Source organism: Symsagittifera roscoffensis, chromosome 7 (genome assembly GCF_963678635.1).
Source record: "Symsagittifera roscoffensis chromosome 7, txSymRosc1.1, whole genome shotgun sequence".
Taxonomy (NCBI): Eukaryota; Metazoa; Xenacoelomorpha; order Acoela; family Convolutidae; genus Symsagittifera; species Symsagittifera roscoffensis.
This window is the reverse complement of record NC_087068.1, coordinates 18580661-18605165: the sequence shown is the minus strand read 5'-3', so window position 1 is coordinate 18605165 and position 24505 is coordinate 18580661. Positions and strand designations below refer to the sequence as shown.

The window sequence follows — 24505 nt, the reverse complement described above, 5'->3', positions numbered from 1 at the left end:
CTTTTAAGAATCTAGGAGAAAAAGTTCGCTAATAACTTTTTCTCCTAGATTCTTAAAAGGTGTTGGTTTGCAGGACAGTCCTGCCAACCAACAAACTAAAATTATCGAAGTTGACTCGTGAAGTTGATCGAAGACAATAACGCTTGAGTGTCTACATGAAGATTCTTAAAAATTGAAAGAAAAAAAAGCAGACACTCGGGGCTCTCGACAGTATGCTGAATACCAAAAAAGAGACAGACTCAGACCCTAATGAACAATTTTGATGAGCTAGATGTGGCAGAACAAGCTCAAGGGGTGTACATAAAGCACGAGAGAGAACTTCAACGAACAGTCGGGCAAAGGAAGGACATGAAGATCCGCATAAAGCAAGGGTGGCTCAACTTTTGTTGTGCGTCGGACTGTTTTCGGTCAAAAAGATTTCTTTTTCAAAATCAGTCGAAAAGTTTACCTTTTTGAATTAACGAATTTTTTTTTTTTGAAGTAACCTACACAATTAATTTATTTTTCATCGGCCAAACACGTCTAAATTGTTAAAATCGGTCAAATCGTCTCAATTGTTAATTTTCTCCGGTCGAGTTTTTTTTTGGTTATCAGATCCATTTGATCTAATGACTTTCATTAAAGTTTGAAAAAGTGGAGCTAAATAGTGTGCTGAACTGCTCAGTAGTTTTGCTTTTAAATACAACGGGCCAAACTATTCAATTTTGAAAAGGATTAAAAAAGATTGGGTATGTGCCATACGAGCAAACCTATGGTTAAGTAATTAAACTATATTAATCCAAAATTGTAAGAAAAAAACTAATTGATGCTGCTGTTTTCAACTTGGAGAGATTGATCAACGGCGATGCTTTCCTTTGAAATTTTGAATTCGAATATACAGTTTTAGTCTATTCGTTCTACTCAGCATTGACAAGACAAAAAATTATGAATGCAAAGAAACCTATTAGACGGATTCTTTCAACTATTGGTGGTTTCTGGGATCTTCAGTAGCCTCTAATTGTGTTTGTTGATCAGGGATTCGCCAAAAATTATCATTGAATACAAAAACTTCACTTTTTCATCGACAATTAGTTTCAAAGTTAAAAAATGAGATGAAAGTTGTCGAGAAACAAAAAATGACAGGAAAGCCAAGGCATTTCGAACAGTCTTCAGATTGTTTGCAGCAGCTTCCGTGACGATTTTAGTAGCAAAAATATACTAAAGGTGAAGCAAACAAATCTCTGACGAATAAGCCCTGTCTTTATCACAATTTTGCTCAACTTTGATGAAGTTAAGGTATCTCATAGCACTTCAAACTGTAAGTTTAGAGACATCACTTTTGTGGTTATTTTGCTTCACCATTGTTCATTTCAATGGTCATTTTTCAAAACATGTTGATGACCTGGGTGACAAAACGGAAAGAAATGTTACCATGAAAAAGAACAATAATAGTGTTTGACTTCTCAAATCTGGAAAACTTTCGAAATGCTCAAGGTTAGCGTCGTGCGCTTTCTTTCTCACAATGGACCGAATCAAAAGTGTGAATGAAGACCACTTTTTGTTGTTTTAAATTAATGCTCATTCAGATCCGATAAAGTCTTCTTTAAGGGGGCTTCGACGCTTTCTAGACTTTCTATCATTAGGTGCCAAACGTCAGGACTATAATCATTAGTATTGATTAAGTATTTTGAGCTAGAGATTCTAATATAAGGCTGTTTCCACAAAAAAATTAGTAATTGATCAGGTCTCCTCGATGGTGGGCGTTACTTAGATGACTAAAAATCTGGTGGTCAGATTAATAGACAGTAAAAAAAGAGAACGTATTTCTAGCTCTAGACAATAGTTTTAGGACCACAAATACCGTTAGTAGTTATACCTCTAATTTTTTGTCATTTTTTTTCGAAGTATAAAAAGTGTAGAAATGTTTGCCGTATCACAGAGAAAACTAAAAATATTGAAATTTAAAAAAGAAAAACTTTTAACAAACGCAATTAAATTTTTAACAAGTTAGAGAAAGTTGAAAAAAAAAGTTTTTTTTTCCATATCGCTATCTCTATCTCTATCTCTATCTTTCTCCTACTGCTCTCTCTATCTCTCTCTCTCTCTCTCTCTCTCTCTCTCTCTATTCTCTCTCTCACTATCTCGCATCATCCCTTCCTTTTACCTTTCTCTTTCACTTTTACCTTTTTGTCTCGTTCTCCTTCCTCTTTTTATCTATCTGTCTCTCCTCTCTCGCCCTCCTCTCTCTCGCGCCTTGTCTCCTCTAACTCTCCTTCTCTCTCTCTCTCTCTCTCTCTCTCTCTCTCTCTCTCTCTCTCTCTGTGCGAGTGTGTGGCTTGCTCGCTCTCACTCCCTCTCTCTTTTTTTATTCAGATTCAAAAATGATGCAGCTTGCTATTACTTCATGGATCCCAAACTGAGCAAACCGTCCTTAAATTTTCGAGAAAAAAAACAGGCAATGAAAGGAGAAATTTTAAAATTTCTAATTTAAGTTGAATTGAATCAACGACACTAACAAAACTGTTTAAAAAATTTTTGAAGTAAATTATTGCGTTTGAGTTTTTCGAACGCATATAAACACGCTAACTGATTTTTTATGCTCAAATTAAGTCGTTAAGTAAATTTGAAACCAAATTTTGAAACACATTTTACTGACAATTTTGCATGAAAGTTTTCGCTTTTCCAATACTGATTCAATTGCTCTGAATGACTGTTTCTTAGAGTGTGAGTGATTACAGTGCTGGTTGAAACTAACCTGACGAAACGAACAAAACTTGAAATCTCAAAATGGATTAAATTGAGACAAAAAACGAGTACAAAAATGATGCATAGAGTTTTGCTAAAAATAATATGGTGCAAATTTCAAACATTTCACTCAAATTTTCAAACATTTCACCCACCATATTAATTTTAGTAAAACTCCATGCATCATTTTTGTACTCGTTTTTTGTCTCAATTTAATCCGTTTTGAGATTTCAAGTTTTGTTCGTTGCGTCAGGTTAGTTTCAACCAGCACTGTAATCACTCACAATCTAAGAAACAGTCATTCAGAGAAATTGAATCAGTATTGGAAAAGCGAAAACTTTCATGCAAAATTGTCAGCAATATGTGTTTCAAAATTTGGTTTCAAATTTACTTAACGACTTAATTTGAGCATAAAAACTCAGTAAGCGTGTTTATATGCGTTAAAAAATTTGTCGGGCTATTTTGATATAATTTTCTCATCATTAAGATTGGTAGTTCAGCGTAAATTTTGATTAACTAAATCAATTGACTGAAAAAAAACAAATAATTTAGCTAAATGACCCGTTTTTTGGTAGAAGGTTTTGCTAGAATTTTCAAACTAAAAACTGAACCATTTGAATTCTGGTGAAATTTTTTATTAATTCATTTTTTGTCTAATCTCAACCCAAACCGAGAAGTAGTTTTAGTTTTTGAAAAGTCAAGTTTTCTTTGTTTTGTCCCGATAATATAAATCAGCAATGTACATAGTCAACATTTGTTTTTATAAATTGTTTTCTCTATGAAGATCGGTTTTTTTCAAATGTTTTGATAAATTTAATCACACAAAATAATGCAATTTTATTGTGGCATCTTTTTTGCAGATTAAACATTTTTCTAAAAAGACTGATAATTAACAGTATGATTTACAATGAGAAGAAAACTTGTTCTAGCCGTTTTTTTTGGTTAAATTATAAGTGTACGGTAAAAATAGCCAAAGACCAAAAACGCAAACTTAAGAAACTTACCATTTTTTGCATACGAAGAAAAAAATTAAGCGATTCAAAGTATGGCAGAACAACTTTTTTTAACTTTCTTAGAATGTTCCAAAACTATTAGTGCGCTGCTCTTTTATTAGAAATTAAAAAAAAAATTTCTGATAATTACGGAGATTTCATTAAATCAAAAAATAAGCAGCAAAAAGTCTGACAATTTTATCTCAAAGCCAGAACAGTTTTTTGCAAGTAATTTATCTTTTAATGCTCTCCTTAATTTTTTGTTGACACATGTCCAAGAAAAGAGACTATTTACCAGTTGATAGTTCAAATGAAAAACAATGGTTCATTTATTTTAATGAGACCTCTAATGGTTCTAAACTGCGTTATAAGACCTTATCACAATCCAATGGAGAAACGGAAACTTTTTTCACAAAATTTTACTGAAATGTTTCTTGGAAGAAACAAGACTGCTCGTATCAGGACTATGACTTTCACGCTCCGACTACTCTTCAAAGTATCTGATGAATTTTTGGCACAATACAGAAACGGATCTAGGATTTTCTCGAGGGGGCAAACTTTCAAAAAGTGTTTGAACATTACTATTGGCCTTTTTTTCTCACAAATCACTATAAAACTCTATTTTGACCAAATTTGCTGCGCCGCAGGCAAAAATGTGAACAAAAACAGGCCAAAAAGACATTCTTTGGCTTTTTGGGGTAGTTTGACAAAATTTGTTTTTTTTTGACACGCTATCCCCTCAAAATTAGTATGAATTGTCCGCCAGCCAAAAATGGACATTTCAAGTTACTACAAGGGTCAAATCATTGGCACAAATTAGGTTCCAAATAAGTTTCCTCACGCATGAATATAAATTTTTTTGAATTAATATTTCTTACTTTTATTTGGATCCTTTCATTTTTTATTTCACGTAGACTGATTATTTGTCGCCCACGCATTTATAGAAAAATTTTGTCAATTTTTTGATTTTCCGAGCTCTCCCAAAGCACCTCAAAGACCCTGCTTTGGTCCAATTTTCTGAGCCGCAGGCAAATTTTTGAAAAAATTTTAAAACCTGCCAAAAAATGCGTCCAAAATTAATATACATTGGCGTCGAAGTTTTAAGATTCCGTTACCAAATATTTATATCTCAAAATAGTACGAAGGGGGGACCCTTTGGGTCGGCAGGGGTTCGAATCCCAGATGGAACGTCCGCCTCCTATCCGCTACCCCCCCCCCCCCCCCCCCCAAATCCGCCCTTGTGTTGGTAGAATGAATGATATTTGTCTGGAGGAGGAAAATCCGCACAAACATTTGAAAAGTTCATGCTCGCATAAATCTTTTATTCACTAGCTCTGTTTTAAGGGAATCATTCCTATTTAAAAACAATCAAAGTAGTTTTCAAAAACAGTTGAGTTAATTTCGGCCATTGTTCGTTTTTTAAATTTTAACTAATAATTAAATTGTAGTTTTTGGTTCCTCATAGATGTAATAAATACAATCTGCAATTAAATTTACCTGGCGTAAGCAAGTAGTTTTTGATCCACAAAAAGAAGTTGTAAAGTGTCAAAGCGGTAAAGTTTTCTATTCCGCTTGGTTGCTTGGACTTGGTAGGATGAGAAAAGAAAAAGTGACCGGTGCCTCACTTCTACTTGACACTATTCACTGGACAAAGATTGATTAGCACGGAAAAAAACTGGATTTAATGGAAAATTTGAGTTAAACATGGATCAAAATTGATCTGCTGGGGAAAGTAATCGAAAATTTTCAAATTTGAACTAACATTATTTGTTTAAGCAAAAAGAGTGGAAAAGCTGTTTACACTGTTGGATCATAAAATCACTCTAATCCACGGGATATAAGTGATTAAGTAGATCACAAATATGACCAAACCCAAGTCACGTACCTTGTTGTAAAAACTGCTGGAATGAGTAAGTGTGTTTTTCTGATTCTAATACGACCAACTCAAATTTTTCCCAATGGTTATTTAAAATTTAAATACCATGTTGACAGGGAAAAGAAGTAGCGCTTAGCGTCACAATGGAGACCTGATTATTCGACTCAAAAGCTTCTCAGAATACATTCTGTGTATCTTGTATTTAAGGTCTTGAAACAAATATAAAAAGCGATTATTTACTTTTTCAGGAAGTTCTGACGTATAAATAATACTTTTTAGGGGTATTAGATTCAAATTTAAAGTGAGAATTCAACATGGCATATCTGGGGGCTTATCGACAGCCGTTTTATATTCACAAGACAGAAAATCCCGTTCCTACGCAATCAAATACGTCAGAGTCACAACGCAACTTTCGTTGTAGTTAGTAGGTTAAATTAATTTTAAATTGATAAAAAATTCTCTTCTCTAGTGTTTTTTAAAGTCGAGCAAAATTCAAGTAAGGAATGCGGCATTTTTGTCTTTGAAATGAACAAAAAACTACCACTATTTGGAAAACCTTCTCACAAAGATAATAAGAAAGAAAACTTTAGTCAAACAAACTTCCAGTCGGTTGTTTCTAATTACAGCTTCAAGATAGACCAAAAAAAGGTCTTCCACTCACTTTTCATTGGCGTATAAAATGCTCGATTATGATTGGTTGAAAAATTTAGTTCTGAACAACCAAACTACCCGGATCGAGTTCATTGACTTATGTCGCGCTCATCGCGACTCAGAACGGGTGTGTCGCATTTTAGTGCGAGCGATAACATTTTGTGCGGTTTTGTGCGGTCCAAAAAAGATATTTTTCTAGTTTGAACGACCCAACAAGATAAGATAGAGCGACCAAAATGGATATGTTGCAAATTATAAAGTGATGAACAAGGCGTCTACTAGTGCTTCGGCAAGATCAAAATGCTTGCCTCCATTCAATTTGTTACCGTTTCTGAGACGGATTAAATCGCTGCTTGCTTAAAAACAGCGCTTAACTTACCGCGCGCTTCAATATCCCGAAATGGCAAATTAGTAATACTTTTTTTCGAGCCCCAAGTTGTCACAAAATTTTTACACAAAAGTTTTTAAAAAAAATTGAGATGAAAACAAGGTTAGAAAAAAAACAATTGTTTTTCATTCCCAGCTTAGATCGTTTTTATTCAGGGGCTGAGCAGGAGACCTAAAAGAAGGCCTAATGCTCAATCATATGCGCTAGTATTAGTCAATTATGTATATTTTACGACGGTTTTTTGTTGACAAAAAAGAATAAAATCAAAAATTATTTTAAAAAAATGTAAGTCGAAAAAAGTTTATTTCTCAATTTTTCTCAGAAAACGATTTGAACTATTTGAAAACTTTTACTATCAGAAGGCACTGAACTATACTTTGAAAACTCGTTTTGATACATATGAAGAATAATCTAGCAAAAAATTGTACAATGTTTTTGTTGAAACTAAGACTAAATTGATCAAAAAATTTCCCAGCAACGTTTTGAGTCGGAAACAAACCAACAAACCTCACAAGCTTGGTTTCCAATACTTTGACAAAAGTCGTCTGGTAAAAAAAAATAGAGTAAGATCATTGGAATATACTTTATAAAAATGGTTGTGTCCTTTTTGTTTAAAAAAAACAACGTCGATTATCAAAAACTACATCAAACGAATTACGTTTGCTTTGCATTGTCTGTGGAAATTGTCATTTCCTGAGGACTAAAAGAAATGAAACAATATCATTTCCATTGTTGCAAAGCTTACAAAGTTTGTACAAAAACTTTTTTGAACTGCAGCTTTTTTTAAAATGCAGCCTGGATTGCACAAAACTTTGCAAATAATTGACATGCACAAAACTTGCTCGGCTCTCACAAAATGCATGTCAAAATTGGAATTCTCTAGCCACTCATGGTTTTAAAAATTAAATTATTAAATTAATATCAAGAAACATTTAATTTTGAAATGCAAGAAAGGTTAATTAGCAGCAAAACAACTTGTTATTCACACAGTTATTTGTTTTTACCTCCAGTTCATCATATTTGGAAAGTTTTTTTTTGAAAGTCATCAACCTAATTGTAATTTCTGCTATTGAGTAATTGTTCCAGCCAATTAAAATTGAAAATGGAGAGGAACTTTGTATTCGGATGTATTTTAGTTTTTGAGGTACCACAAATAATGATTGGACTGGGTTGAGTGATATATCATATTAAAGCCCTTACAGTCGTGATTCGAACTACATTAAATATTTCAAAAAGTTTTCCTCGTGTCGAGAACAACTTGTTTGAATTTTTTGATTTTTTCGTTATGCATATTTAATTTGTGAAAAACATGTTTCATTATTCGCCGGAACGAATATTTGCTAAATTTCTGCTGTGGATTAGTAAAAACTTTAAAAGGCAATGAATTTTCTTTAAAAAATTGAAACATTTTTTAAAAATTTTCATGTCGAATGTAAAGTTTTGCTTAATTCTTTCATACGAGTGCAAATTCTTCTTTCTTTCATTCGAAGTTACCCCATTTTGAAAAATTTTCAATGGAGAAGTAGGATGCCTGTTTCCTGCAATTTTTCGTCTTAAAGAATTGATGCAAAAAAACAATGTTTCCTAGTTTTGTTGTAACATAATATTTTTTCCTGAAATTTTTGACTTCTCTATTATCATCAACCGAAATTAATGCGCCAAGTGGCTACGTTTTTGCCAGCAGAATAGCATGTTAAATGAATGGTGTGACGTTTTTGCTATTGTTCATATTTTTTTGTCATAACTTAAGCTAAAGAAAACTCCTGTAATGGTTCTTGTTCTACGGAGCGATCTAAAATTAACTGAAATCATATTAGTAGCTTTCAAGGAGCCACGGAAAAACTAAACTCACCTTTTTTTCAGCTCGAGCAGTCGGAGATGAAATGTCATCTTGATTTTTCATTTTTCTATTCCAAAAATTTCTTTTTTTTATTTATAGCAATAATTCAAACAAAATTCCGGCGAGACAGAAAAAGGATATGCAAATATACAATTTCGCTTATAATTTCATAAATTGCATACAATCGTATTCACAATCGGAAAGAAGAAGAATGCAGGAAATTTGATGCTAAAAATATACAAAAAAAATGGAAATAGTGTCACTTTTTCACAGTTAAGATTCAATGGTCTATAGAAGGGTTGGTTTCAAGGTCATTATGGTTATTAAAAACTTCGCTGTTGCTACTTACAATTAAAAAATAATTCTTTTCCCGTAGAGGTGAAATGGGCTTAAGACGACGCATCATCGGTTTTCAATTGGTAATTGATACATGCTAGACAAATGTAAGGTTCCTTTCCATGGCTTTCGCTCATTAAAAAAGACATCCTTTATTGAAAGACTGTAGAAAACTGAAATGGTACATTTGGTTGTTATGGTTTGCTTTTAAATGTGTTTCTGTTTAAAATCAAAGCAAATTCGCATGAATACGCTTTTAGGTTATTTCAAAGACAAATTTTCCTTTTGATTATGAAAAAAATAATCAAAATATTAAAATGGTTGTACGAAAAAATTGAAAATAGTGAACGGTTGTTGCATAAATAATCCGATTATAAATATGTTAGCAAAGAGTTCTTCATCAGCAGTATTTTTTTTTCTTGAAAGCGAGCCAAGTGACTGTTTTTTTTTCATGCCACGATAGATAAAGTACAAAAAAATCCTACAAATTTCAGATATAACTCGAACTGAAATCCTTTCAAGTCGAGGTTAAAGCTGCGTGAAAAGTTTCCTGAGATTTTTCCTGAGATGTCGAGATAAATAGACTTTTTACTTTTATTGTTTGGCACTTATTTATGTGACTTTTTTATGACTTTTATTGGCACTCATTTAGTGATGTCGAGCAATTCAATTGAGAAACGTAAAAAAGCAGAGGTCATTAAACTACGGGAAGAGTAAAAAATACGGTTAAGTTATGTGTTGATCTGATTTTAATATATAATATCAAGCACCGATATGAAAAAACACCATCCACTTTTCCCCTTAAATCTTTTTTTACTAATTTTTTTTTCATGTGAAAGCGGGCAGAAGTTAAGCAGGAATGAGTCTAAGCTTTTAATATGGGGAAAATAGTTCCAGAAAATTTTTTGATTGTTTTTTATTCGAATAGATTGATCTTCCGAGCACTTTGAGGCGGTGGTTATTTAAGTTAGTGAGCCCCCTTCACTCCGCTTAGAAAGATATTAACCAGTTCAAAATTGATTTGTTAAGAGAGGCGGATACAGTAGACGAAAAAATATTAGGCGCAAAAACAGTGATAACGCTGTGAAAAATATGAAATTTTCAGCAATTTTGAGGAAACTGCACTCAATTATTTAATGATATTCAGAAAACATTTGTTAGATCAATAATTGCCAAAACTTTTAAAGAGACTGACTAACTCAAAGAGAAGCAGCGACTAAAATTTTTGATGGAACGAAGACACCGGTTAATGTGAATTTATTGACGACCACAGCTTACAGAGAACCCGAGTAAAATCAATTCCAAAAAGGGATTAAACTCCAGGGACTATTTTTCTATGCTTAATTTTATGTTTTCAAATAAAATATTTTCGACCAAGAGAGTTTGCCTGCAAAAATTTGTGATTTTGTCTACAACGTAGTCCAGGCTAAATTTTTTCATACAAATGAAACAAAATTGACGATTATTTTTGTCCGATCTGAAATCAAACTTTTTTTCACTTTTATCGCTTGTATTCGGTGAAATAAACTTTGATCTTTATGAGCTATTGTTTGTAAGTTTAAAGTTTTGTCGCAAACTAAAATAAAACCTTTGTTTTATTCAGCAATCTTATTGAAAACAAATCACTATTCTCTTCAAGATTTCACCATTTCAGTAACTGTTATCCTTTCTATTTGGTCAATTATTGACGCCCGGATTGAGATGCTTAGTTGGACTTGCTCGAAACACATGGACTCTGGTAGATCAAAAATTTCTTTGGTCGGATTTAGGTTTCTTTTCGTTTGAACTCGAAAAATTTTTTTTTCCACAGTCGAACTCGGTTGAAAGGTTATTTTTTTTATTTTTAACCAAACTTCGTTTCGATCGAAAACAACTCCGTGGTCTGATTCGGCCGAGGAAATTTAAAGCATAATTAGTTTGGGTCATGGAGGTCAATACAAATCGGTTCAGGGTCAAGACGGTCATTAAATACTGCCCGGTACGATGTGTTAAATTATGTTTCAACTTTGGAAGTCGAGCAGATGCTGTTTTGGACTAAAACTGTGCGGTCAAGAATAAATATATTTTGAGCACAAAGTCGAAACGTTTGCATTTTTGGTAAAAAGAGACGGGACATAAGCCGAGCGCATTCGAATATTACACCATTTTGGTCAAAAAGTCTAAACATATTTCAAGCAGAGTTGAATCATACCACATTTCAATAAAAAACTCGAAACATTGGTCTGCAACAGTCGAACATAGGTCAAGAACAACCTGACTTCTTCAAAAATTGTTTTTCTAGATTTTATTTAAAGTTTAAATTGGAAACAGTTCCAAAAAAATTGCTCAGAAAATACCTTATTCAGAAGGTTTGAAGGAAAAAAGCTTTTGATCAAAGTTGCTTACTACAAAACTAAAAGATTCAGGAGATCCCTTCAATTTTTGTGTTCTAGGGGGTTTCTGTGGAAAGAAAATCTACCAAAACTATTTCTATAACTATTAGTTGTAAGTTAAATGTTTTTTGTGGCAATTTTAAAACAAAAAACTTTTCGTTTTATTGCGCAATCCAAAAGAAAACAAATCAAAATTTTCTTCAACATTTAAACATTCCAGTAACTGTTATGCTTTTTATCTCGTCATTTATTGACGCCAAATACAAAGTTTAGATTTGCTTTACATTGAGATGCTCTGTTGGACACGGTCAAAACACATAAGCTAAGGACGAACTTGATCAAATAATTTTCTGTGGTCGAGTTTCTCTCCTTTTGAACTCGACTGATATGCTTTTTCACAGTCGATCTCAGTTGAAAAGTTTTTTCTAACATACTTTCAGCCAAAGTTCCTTTTGATCGAAAAACTCCGTGGTCTGACTTGGTCGATTTTTGTCAAAGTATAAATTTCTTGAGTCATAATATTCAACATGTATCGTATCAGGATCCAGACAGTCATAAAATACTGCCCGGTACGCGTTGTTAAATTACCTACCATCTTTGGAAAGCAAGCAAATACATTTTTGACTAAAACTCTGCTGTCGAGAGTATTTTTAATTTGAGCACAAAGCCGAAACATACACATATTTGGCAAAAAGAGAAGAGACATAAGTCGAGAGCAGTCAAAGAATACACCATTTTGGTCGACAATGTCTAAACATAGTTCGAGCACATTCTAATCAAACCTGATGTTCGTAGACAAATCCGAAACATTGCTCTACAACAGCCAAAAATTGGTCAAGCCCAACCTGATTTTTCAAAGTCTGTTTTTTATAAATGTTTACGTTAGAAACAGAGCCAACAAAGCTGCTCAGAAAAGACATTACAGGAGGTTGCAATATTTTGCATTACCAATAAAATGTTTTGATGAATTTTGCTTACCGCAAAAATAAAAACTTCCGAGGAATCCTTCAATGTTTTGTGTTCTAGGGGTTTCCGTGGAAGGAAATTCGACCAAAATTATTTCTACAACTATTATTTGTAAGTTTAATGTTTTTGTGGCAAATTTGAAACAAAAAATTTTTGTTTTCTTGCGCAATCCAACAGAAAACAAATCAAAATTTTCTTCAACCTTTCACCATTTCAGTAACGGTTATGCTTATTATGTGCTCATTCATTGACGCCAAATTCGAAATTTACATTTGCGTGTGATTGAGATGCATGGTTGGACTCGATCAAAACGAGCAATTTAATGTCGAACTCGACCAAAAAAATTTAGCTGGTCAAGTTTCTCTTCTATTGAAATCGACTGAACAGTTTTTTCTCGGTCGATCTCGTTTGAAAATTTCTTTTTAAAACTTTTTAACCAAAGATCCTTTTGATCGAAAAAACTCCGTGGTTTGACACGGTCGACTATAGTCAAAGCAACAGTTTTTTTTGGTTATGATGGTCAAAGTGTATTGCTCCAGAGTCCAGGTCCAGACGGTCATAAAATACTGCCCGGTTCGAGGTGACTTATCAACTTTCGAAGTCGAGTAAACAGAAATTTTGACCAAAACTCTGCGGTCGAGATTTTTTTTTATTTTGAGCACGAAGCCGAAACATACACATCTGTGGTAGAAAGAGACGAGACATAATTTGAGCGCAGTCCAGGAAAACACCATTTTGTTTGTCAAAGTCCAAACATAGCTCAAGCAGAGTCGAATCATACCTGTTTTAATCGACAAACTCGAAACATTGTTCTTCAACAGGCGAACATAGGTCATGCAAAATCTGATTTATTTGAAAAATGTTTTTTTTTTCGGTAGAATTTCACTAAGGCTTAAATTGGAAACAAAGAAAGAAAGTTGCTCAGAGAAGACCTGAACCAGAACGTTTCAACTAGAAAAAAAATTGATGAGAGTTGCTTTCTGCAAAAACTAACACTTTGAGGAGAACCCTTCAATACTTTGCGACTTTGCGTTCTAAGGGTTACTGTGGAAGGAAATTCTACCTAAACTAATTCTACAACAAGCATTTTTAGCTTTAATATTTTTTTGTGGAAATTTTAAAAGATAAAAGCTTCGTTTTCTGGCGCAATCCATTAGAAAACAAATCAAAACTTTCTTCAACCTTTAACCATTCCAGTAACTGTTATGCTTCCTATCTGGTCTTTTATTGACGCCCAATTCAAAATTTATATTTGCTTGTTTTTGAGATGCTTGGGTGGACATGTTCGAAACGAATAAACTAAGGTTGAATTTGATCAAAAAGTTTTGGCTGGTGACGTTTTTCTTCATTTGAACTCGACTGCACAGTTTTTCCACACTCGATCTCGGTTGAAATGCTTTTTATACTTTTTCAGCCAAAAATCTTTCTGATAGAAAATTTCCGTAGCTTAACTCGGTCAACTAGAGTCAATGCAAACCTATTTTGGGTCATGATTGTCGAAGTATAACGCACGAGGGCCCAGATGGTCATAAAAAATTACCCGTTACGAGGTGTACGTATCAGCTTTAGAAGTTGAGCAAATTTTTGTTTAAAATTCTGCGGTCGATAATATTTTTATTTTGAGCACAAAGGCGAAACATACAAATATTTGATAGAAAGACACGAGACATAAGTCGAGCGCAGTCAAATAATACACCACTTTGGTCCACAAAGTCTAACATAATTCAAACAGAGTCGCATCTTACAAGGTTTTAATCAAAAAACTCGAAACATTGGTCTACAACAGTCGAACATAGGCCAAGCACAACCTGATTTTTTGAAATCTGTTTTTTTGTAGCTTTGAATAAATGTTTAAATTAGAAACAGTATCAAAAAAACTGCTCAGAAAATACCTTATTCAGAAGGTTTCAACGAAAAAAAATTTTTTGATAAAAGTTGCTTACTGCAAAAGTAAAAGATTCAGGAGATCCCTTCAATTTTTGTGTTCTAGGGGTTTCTGTGGAAAGAAAATCTACCGAAACTTTTTCTATGACTGTTATTTGTAAGTTTAATGTTTTTTGTGACAATTTTAAAACAAGAAACTATTCGTTTTTTTTTGCGCAATCCATTAGAAAACAAATCAGTGTTTTCTTCAATCTTTAATCATTCCAGTAAATCTTTTGCTTTTTATCTGGTCATTTATTGACGCCAAATACTAAATTTAGATTTGCTTCAGGTTGAGATGCTCGATTGGACTCGGTCGAAACACCTAAGCTAAGGTCGAACATGATAAAAAATTTTTCCCTGGTCGAATTTCTCGGTGTCTTCTTTTGAACCGTGTCTTCTTTTGAACTCGACTGAAAAGTTTTTCTTCAGTTGATCTCGTTTGTAACAATTTTTTTTTTAAATGTTTCAATCAAAGATCTTTTTGATTGAAAAAAATCCGTGGTCTGAATTGGTCGAATATAGTGATAGAAAAAATATTTCTGGTTATGATTGTCAAAATGTAATGCTCCCGGGTCCAGACGGTCATGATGTGAAATGCTCCAGGGTTCAGATGGTCATGAAATACTGCCGGGCACGAGCTGTTACATTACGTATCAACTTTGGAAGTCGAGCAAATAGTATTTTTGACTAAATTTCTGCGGTTGAGAATTTTTTTATTATGAGCACGAAACCAAAACATACACATCTTTGGTAGAAAGAGACGAGACATAAGTTGAGCGCAGTCCAAGAAAAAAACACTCTTTTGTTGGACAAAGTCTAAACATAGGTCAATCAGAGTCGAATCATACCTGATTTTAATCGACAAACTCGAAACATTGTTCTTCAACAGGCGAACATAGGTCATGCACAACCTGATTTGTTTAAAAAATGTTTTTTTTTTTCGGTAAATTTAACAAAGGCTTAATTTGGAAACAAATTTTAAAAAATTGCTCTGAGAGGACCTTAACCAGAACGTTTCAACTAGAAAAAAAATCATTTGATGAGAGTTGCTTTCTGCAAAAACTAACACTTTGAGGAGAATCCTTCAATACTTTGCGTTCTAAGGGTTACTGTGGAAGGAAATTCTACCAAAACTATTTCTACAACTATTACTTTTAACTTTAATATTTTTTTGTGGAAATTTTAAAAGATAAAAGCTTCGTTTTCTGGCGCAATCCATTAGAAAACAAATGGATTTTCGTTTAAAATTTTTCTTTCATATTTTTATTTTGAGCACAAAGGCGAAACATACAAATATTTGATAGAAAGACACGAGACATAAGTCGAGCGCAGTCAAATAATACACCACTTTGGTCGACAAAGTCTAAACATCATTCAAACAGAGTCGCATCATACAGGATTTTAATCGAAAAACTCGAAACATTGGTCAACAACAGTCGAACATAGGCCAAGTACAACCTGATTTTTTTGAAATCAGTTTTTTTGTAGCTTTTAATAAATGTTTAAATTAGAAACAGAATCAAAAAAACTGCTCAGAAAAGACCTTAGTCAGAAAGTTGCGAGCAAAAAAATCATTAGATGAAATTTGCTTACCCTAAACCAATATGTTCAGTAAGAACTCTTCAATTTTTTGGGTTCTAAAGATTTCTGCGGCAAAAAAAACCAAAATTTATTTAATTAACATCTTTCAGATCATCAGATTTATCCAAACTTGTTAAGAAAAATAACGTAAAATTGTTTTGAAAAATTAGTTTTTCACGCAGAATTTGTGCATTTTGACGATTCGTATAGCTAGTTTTTAGTTGCTTTTCAGTTTTTTCCGAATTGATTTGTTTTTTGGATTTTGCAGTCAGTTTATTGATAAATTGTTTTTTTTTTAGTTAAGAACAGTTGTAAGTCTCCAAAATTTTAAGAAAACTCATTTTTAAGAACACTCTTATCGAAAAAAAATTTTGTACGTGGCTTGGCTGTATTTAAGATAAAAATCAACGAAATTGTGAAACTCGTTTGATTTTGATTGTTATAATCTAAAAAATCTAACAAAAATCATCATCATCATCACTCATGTCGCCATCAAAAACTTGTCTCTTTCTCTGCAGTGAATGAATAATTTTTGTTTCAGGTTTCATATTTTCTTCAAATAGCATGTCAGTGTTCGAAAATGCATCCCATAAAAATTTCCAACCTTTCTCGCAATTATTGTTAATTTTCCTATTAAAAAACTGGATTTTGCTGGAATGTAAAAAGACCGTTAAAAAATTGTCTTTGGTTTTCACAGTCACAAGTTTGATAGATATCCAGAAAATTTCAGTACCAGTTTTGTGCCCCATTAGTTAATCTGAAACTCGAGTAGGCTTCCAATTTGTCTTTTACCTGAGCCGTCTCAAAATTTCCTTCTCGATGTATAAAACAATTTCACAAGACAGTTTAATCGAATTGAAAATTTTCCATCCTGAAATTGAAAAATAAAATTGACTTTTATGAAATAAAACAGTGTTAATGAAGTGCTGATAAATAGCATGTGATTTATGTTAAAGCATAGAATTACTCATTCTGCGCAAAACCCTCAATTTGCCTTGAGCTTACTAGTCATAGTTGCTTTAACTAAACTTGAAAACGATTTTTCCTATAATAGTTATAAGCAAAACTGCTGCTATCAAATTGGTAACGTTAAACTTCCGATGTCCCTCTTAAAAAGTTCAAATTTTCTTTAGCCTGAAAAAAAACAGGACTAATAGTGAAGTTTTTCGGTAGGGGAAGTTTCGATTATTTGTTAAAAGTTAAACAATTTCAACCATTAAGATTCTTTCTACTTAATAAATTGGCCTACTTTTTTTAACTTAATACTTATAAAAAGTTGAGTTTTGTAACCATTTGATAAATTGCTGGCGAAACATTGTGAATATTTTTTCCATGCAGGTGCTTCACAGAAAGTTTGCAGAAGGAAATTTAAAATCACACTAGACAAAAAATCATTAGGCGTAAAAATTGTAATAATGCTGAGAGAAAAACAGTTTTGAGCGTATAATTTTGTAAAAACGGTACTCAAATTTTTATTGAATTTCCGAAAAAATTGTTGGATCAACTTACTCTTTCAATGTAAAGAAGAGACTAAAATTTTTGAGGGAACGAAAACACGGAATAATGTGAGTTAATTGGCGACCAAAGATTACAGAAAACCCGCGTAATACTCAATTCTAAAAATTATTTTAAGTTCAAGGATTATTTTTCTATGCTTAGTTTTATGCTTGCCAATTAAATATGCTTGCCATTTATTTTTTTTGCCCAATTTAATAGAACACAAATTAATATTTTCTTTGACATTTCGCAAAGTTTTTGTTCATGGTTCTGAGTGAATTATGTGAATTTTTTTCTGACAATTATTCGACAAAAGCAGGTTATCTGTGAGGTTTTTTATATTAACCAATGCGTTTTCTAATAAATGGGACTCCAAAAGGTAATATTTTATGATTTAGGAAAAATTAAAATTTTCGCGATTGCAAAACCGTTTAACGTAGAGAATCCATATAGTTTGATGTACGCATGGAACTAATTGACAAAAAGTTTAGATCAATTCGATTAGTTTTCAAAATTAGTATCTTTTCAAGAACTGAATAGTGAGTTCATTTTATTTACAATAATGGCTTTGAAAATCAGTTGAAATGCTTTATCGTAATTAGTGAGTTTTTTATTTTTGATAAGTTGCTATGGGTTACTGAACAACATTAGTTTCCCAAATTCTCTAAAAAACTCTTATTTGTATCAAGAAGCCGTGAGGATCTCTGACTAATTACTTCATTCGGTTGCTAAGCTAAAAATTACTCACTCATAATAGATACAAACCCGACTGCTCGTGAATTGTCTTGAAAGCCTGAATGTTCTGACAGCCCTTTAACTGGTCCCGAGCAGATTTTAGTGAATCATAAATTTCGAGGGTTGCAAAAAAAGTTGGAGATGCAAGGGCTGCCACAGTAAAAAAAGTCAGTGCTATGAAAATTTTTGCAAATTTTTTTCTAAGCTAAAATTTTTTGTCGCAAATTTCAAATGAAAACAATTTTTTTATATTTTTTTTTTGCCCAATTTAATAGAACACAAATTAATATTTTCTTTGACATTTCGCCTTTCCAGTAACCGTAATGCTTTCTAACTGGTCAATTATTGACGCCGACTTCAATTTTGTTTTGGCTTCTGATTGAGATGCTTGGTTGGAGTTAGTCGAAACACTAAACTTATCGAAACATTAAATAAACTTTGGTCAAATTTAAACAAGTTTTCCTTGGTCGAATTTCTCCTTGTTTTTGAACTCGATTGAACATAATTAGCCAAAATTGCCTTTAATCGAAGCTTCTCCGTGGTCTGACTGGGTCCAAAAATCCTTCCTTAGTCGAGTATAATCAAATTATGTTTTTGGTTCATGACGGTTAATTTGGGTCATTACGGTCGATGTTTATCACTCCTGGGTCCCGACGGCCAAAAAATGCCGCCCGATACAAGGTGCTTATTTTACGTTTCGACTTTCGAAGTCGAGCAAGTGCAATTTTTCGATTGGAGTTCTGCAGTCGAGAATAATGTTAGGCCAAGCACAAAGTCGAAAGATACACACTTTTGGTAGAAATAGTCAAGACATAGGTCGAGCGGGGCCTAGGAAATTAGACGATAGACAATTTATACGGATACTACAAAAACGAAATTAAACGGAATTTATTTTTTACAGATCTGGTATTTTAGACGAAAAAGCTATGAAAAGGAAAGGGCCAACAAATTTTTTTCTTAAGAGCCAAGTTTCACAAATACAAAAAGAACATAAAATGTCAATACCTATCAAAACAATTAGTTCAATTGAACATAAAATGTCAAATCTGAATATTACAGGAGAGATTTGAATTGAATAAATTATGCCTGATTGACTTGTAAAGTTTTAGGCCACCAAAATTGAACTGTTGTCTACAAACAATTTTATTTTTCTAACGCAATTTGTGTGCAAACAAAGTTAATTTCTCTCACTTTCGTCTATTTTCTCACAATTGCAGTTTTGCAAAACCGTCTAAATTCCTCGAAACATAGCCATTTTTGGTAAAAACAAGTTGAAGCATATCTATGCGGGGTCGAACAAAATATGGAGTTTTTTTAAATATCGTTAAAAAATTCGTCCGAGACAGTCAAAAAAGCTGAATTAAATCAATTTTTGGTCGAGAAAAACGAAATATATCTGAACTGGGTCGATAAAAGTAAACTTTTTGGTAGAGTCGACAAAACCGGGAAAAAATTCGTCGAGAGAAACGAAACATACCGAAATTTGGCCGAGACTGTCGAAACATAACAATTTTTGATTAAGATAGTCGAAACATAAATCGAGCACCTCGACTCGGGCGGTTTTTTGTCGTGTCGGTCAAAACATAAGTCGCAAACTTCGCACCGGTTTTTTCGAGTCTGAGCAATAAACTCTCTAAAAACTAATAATCTTGTATGTAGATAACTCATGACTTGAAACAAGAAGATTAATCAATCAGTTTATATTGAACCAACATTTGATCAATTCAGGAATCTAATTTTTCCACTTGGACCTTCCACTTAGTTGTCGGAATTCTTCATTGCATAATACGAAGTCAGACTGACTAGTAGCTACCTCGATGCATTTGATGAACCAGAACAAAGCACTGTACCCTGAGTCTCCAAAGACATCAGCAGAGCCCAGATTCACTAGCCGATTTTTCAGTGTCGAGGATTCAGCGTTTCTAGAAAGATAATTAAAAAAACTGATTTTTCCAAATTTATTTTCAGCCTGTTCAATTTTTTTTGGCTTTTATAGCTTTGCACTTTGATTAAAATTGCTGATTTCCGGCTATTTTTATCGTTCTAAAATTGATTTGTTTTTGAAATTCTTGCAGTATTCTTTTTTCTAAATTAACTTTATTTAGTTAAAAACTGTGTTAATTCTCCAAAAATTTTAGTAATATCGTTTTTAAGAGCACTTTTATCGCAAACATTTCTTTCAAACCAAAATCACCAAAATTCTGAAACTCATTTCAATTTTTTGTATCATCCAAATGAACTAACAGGTTGTCATCATCAGCACTCATGACGTCATCATCAGTTTGTCTCTTTCTCTGCATAGGTTGAATACCTTTCATTTCAGATTTCATATCTTCTTCAAGTAGCATGTCAGTGCTCGAAATTGCATCCCTTGAAAATTTCCAAGTTTTCTCGCAATTATTGTTAAATATCCTCAGAAAAGGCTGGTTATTCTTAGACTGTAAAGAGACCGTTAAAACATCATCTGTGATGTCCAGTACCAAGGTTGATAGATTCTCGCAATATTTCGGTACCAGTTTTGAGCTCCACGAGTTAACCTGAAACTCGAGCAGGCTTCCAATTTGTCCTGCATGCTGAGTTGCCCTCAAAATATCCTCCTCGTTGTCCAGAAAATGTTGATTAGGCAGTCTGTTCGCTATGAAAATTTTCCACCCTGAATAAAAAAAGCTGGTTTTGATAAGAAAAGCGCTGGAAATGCTTTGCTGATACATTATATGTGATTAATGTATAAGCGTTCGATTACTCATATTGCGCAAAACCCACAATATGCATTTGACTTTTCCAGTTATAGATGCTCTTAAACTAAATTTGAAAACAAACTATTTTTGCTCATTTTCAATTTTCAAAAGATATTTATAAAAAGCTGATATCAAATCGGAAAAATTAATCTTCCGATGGTCCTTTTAAAAAAATCAAATTATTTTGGGATTGAAAAAAAAACTTGATTTATAGTGAAGTTTATCAATAACCTGAAATTTCGATTAATTTTGAAATTTTTTAAAAAAATAGGTTGAAAGGTTTTTCTATTAACTGAAGTTGCCTTTTTTTTTCTTAACTAATAAGTTAAAATTTGCGGGTAAATTGCTGGCGAAACATGGCGAGGAATATTTTTTTTCCACGCGATTTCAGGTACCTCAATGAAAATGTGAAGAAGGAAAATTGGTATAATGTCAAAATAAAAAAGCTGATTTTTGTAATCTTCTGTAGATTTTTGGATTTAGGATTTTCTCCAGAAGGGGCGGATTTTTAAAAAAAAATTGTCGACTTTTTTTAGGACGACCGAATTGATTTTCCGAGCTCTCCCAAATCACTGAAAAACACTGTTTTGGCCAATTTTTGAAAAACAGCGAGAAAAAGTCATTTTAGGCACTTTTTGGGAAATGTTGTCCAAAAAATCGCGTTTTTTCGGCGCGTGCTCCACTAGTCGATCAAAGGAGGTTATCCCCTAGTCAATCAAGGGAGATTAAGGTATAAGTAGTCGATCAAAACTTGAAGACAGCCGCCTATCACAAAAAAGTTTTAAAAAAAGCTTTCTGGGGGCAACCGCCTAGCGGGCTGTGTGTATGTATGCGTAGCTAAGATTGCTTCCTTCTTCCACGAACGCTACTTGGTTGTCTTCGCGTGTAAAGCTGTTTTTGCCCGAAAAAATTGTATCTTAAAGATCTTGCAAAAAAAGTTATCTTTAAAGGAGGTTATCTTGCAAGATCTTGCAAGATAACCTACCTTGATCGACTAGGGTCCCCCTTCAAAGTTAGTTATATTGGCTCCCAAGGCGCCTTTAGAAAAACTTTGGGTTCCGTCATCAAAAATGGATATCTCAAAATAGAACAAAAGGAGGACCCTTTGAGTCGGAAGGGGGTCGAATTCCTGAGGGAAGTAACTTCCGAAAGTATATCCAGAAAATTTGGTGTGGGAATTTTCCACCATTGAGACCAATTAGACAAATTTGAAATACCAATTAGACTTCTGATCTTCCGGCTGCTATGGTTATCTCGGGGCAGATTTAAGCATCAATTGCCCTAAGAAGTCATTCTACTCGCAGCAATGGCAATTTCTTTCGGTGGTTTGTAACAATAAAACGCTGGTAAGTTGCGAAAAACTACTGACCTTTTTCTGATTTTTTCACATTAAGTATAAAGTTGGCACTTGAATCCCTGCCTGCTGTAGTTGCTCCGGAACTTGCAAGCTCATACCACTTTCCTGATATATCGATAAAGCTTTTCCTACTACCCCGAATTAGGGAGCAATAATTGAGTTGCAGATTAAGAGTGGAGAAAAACAATAAAACAAGAAAATTCCGCTTTTCCATCATTTTGAATACCAAAGTAACATGAAACTGAAAATACATTAACTAAAATGTTAGAAAGTTGTGGTTTTTATATTGAACTTATTAGAAAAATGTCATTGCAAATCAGTGAACTTAACAAAAAATGCTTGCACGTTGAACTTTATTATGTTAAAGACATTATTATGACTTCATTTTGATAACCTTTCTCATTCCCGTTGGTTGCGGTCACTTTCTGCCAACATTTGTTAAAGGTTATAAGTTCACTTTTCTGCCCTTCAAACTCGCAGGTTTTTCTAACCAATAATTCTTCGTGTCCAATCAGGCTAGATATAAAAATATAAACGTTCAGCAAGTTAAACTCTCCTACAGACAATTTGATGTAGGTGTTCTTGTTATGATTTTATTTTAAGGGGCTGGCCAAATTTTTGTTGCATGGCAATAATTCGTCGCAAGCGACCGATCGTCGCTGGCGTCGGTTTGTAACATTTATAAAAGCGACTGTTCGCACCTCGCAACGATATTAGCGGTAAGGTAAAACTTTTCAGATCAGATCAGCAAAATTGGATGAAACAATAAATTATAAGCCGACAAGATTTTTTTAAAAACAAAGAAAGATAGGCTCAAAAGGTGATTGCTTGAGAATGCTTTTGTTGGTATAAAACTTCAGGGGATTGATAATTCTGGATAGGCTTTTTTGTTTATTGCCACTTTGGTTGTGCTTTCTCTGATAGTTATTGGAGTGAATCTGATTTCCTACCGCCCGTACTGAACTTTTTGTGCCATTTTACGGCTGATCATCCATTTAGCAGGGGAGAGAATATTCTCAGGACTGTTCCCCCATAATGCAGGGCTGTTCACAAGTGAGCATGCGTATTTTTCTACAGACGTGGTCGTACCTGGATTTTACATGATCAGACCTGAGTGAAACATGTTCATGCCTGTCGCAGACATGATAACGACTGACTGAAAACTTGACAAACTCATATTTATTTATACAATACTTCGTATCTTGACTAATTGGTCTTTGTTGTTAAAAATTCACTTTTTCAGATTTTGTTTGAAATGAGCTTATCCAAATTTACCTCCTCGAGTCAAATATCTTCAAATGAAGAAAATTATGTCGCATCTACATCCCAAAAAAGAGGAAGTCAGGTTAGTTTCAGGGGGTCAACGGGAGGGATAGTCGAAAAAACTAAGAATCCCCGGTTTGAACTATAAAGCAATGAATTGAAGCAATTCGTCACAAAATTTTTTGGCCAATAATCTTTCAATTTTCGCGAACCAGTAGCCGCAATAATTGCGAATAAATTAAAAAGATTTGAATGGTTGATACTATTAATCTCATTGAATAAATTAACAACAAATATGCGACTACTTTTTAACGCATGATTTTTGTCTAATTTTATTTGTTAAGCATTTATTTAAAGTGATGAAGTTTTGACTAACAATTAGTTTTATGTTGACAGGAAACAGAGAAAAGTATCCACACGCCCCGCTACCAACGACTCCCTGCTGGCAATTAAAGAAAGATGCATCTAACCACTACAGTATATTTTCAACAAAAAACTTCACCGATGTCAGAAAAAATCTGAAAAAAAAAACTAAAAATTTGAAGTAAAGTGTCACATTTTCAAGCTGAGTTTATGATGTTGTTACAATTTAACCATTTCTTTAATTATCTTGTAATACTGAAGATACCGATTTGAGCATATTCGGTTCAGGCATGGTCATGTATCCTGCAGATGTGAGCATGTTTAGTTCAGGTATGATAAGGTATCCTGCAGGTGTGAGCATGTTTAGTTCAGGTATGATCATGTATCCTGCAGGTGTGAGCATGTTAGTTCAGGTATGATCATGTATCCTGCAGGTGTGAGCATGTTCAGTTCAGGCATGATCGTGTATGCTGCAGGTGTGAGTATATCTTCAGTTAGCACACCTGATGCAGGTCTGATGCAGGTATGTGCATGCCGAATATAGACATGCTGCACATCTGTTACAGACATGAATTTTGCATGATTTTACAATGATCAGATATGATTATGGCCAAAAAGTTCGGTACAGGCGGCTTTCTCTTTTTCGGAGGAGCCGTATAGCTAGTATTGGTGGTGAGCAGTATTGATTTAAGTCAATGCTACTCACAATCAATACCACCAATACTGCTCTTTAAAAACGAGACCACCGTGACTAATTTTTTGACCATCGCGACCGAGATACGGTATGTCCAGAGTTTGTCCGCGGCTTAAAACCCAGACTTAACATTTCCGCGACCGACAAAGTCGAAAATTTAGTCGCAGACCTCGACCCGGGTTGTTGTTGATAGGGCGAGCATATCC

At 33.6% G+C, this 24505-nt stretch overlaps 1 protein-coding gene and 2 long non-coding RNA genes across 3 annotated transcripts in view; 1 reads left to right on the top strand and 2 right to left on the bottom strand.

Annotated features, from left to right (window-relative positions):
• Positions 1-5715, bottom strand: part of LOC134851936 (uncharacterized) — a 141974-nt gene extending 136259 nt beyond the window's left edge. The window contains exon 1 of the mRNA XM_063868210.1: positions 5602-5715. The gene's annotated coding sequence lies outside the window, so the exon portion shown is untranslated. The remainder of the gene's footprint in view (positions 1-5601) is intronic.
• A 13806-nt stretch (positions 5716-19521) lies between these two features.
• On the bottom strand, positions 19522-22265 carry LOC134851594 (uncharacterized). Its single transcript, XR_010164242.1, has 3 exons — positions 21992-22265; positions 20129-20537; positions 19522-19806 (listed from the first exon to the last, which is right to left on the bottom strand). It is a non-coding gene; the product is annotated as an uncharacterized LOC134851594 (long non-coding RNA).
• Positions 22266-23189: 924 nt separating this feature from the next.
• On the top strand, positions 23190-23847 carry LOC134852168 (uncharacterized). The gene is made up of 2 exons (XR_010164281.1): positions 23190-23324; positions 23639-23847. It is a non-coding gene; the product is annotated as an uncharacterized LOC134852168 (long non-coding RNA).
• The last annotated feature ends 658 nt before the right edge of the window (positions 23848-24505 follow it).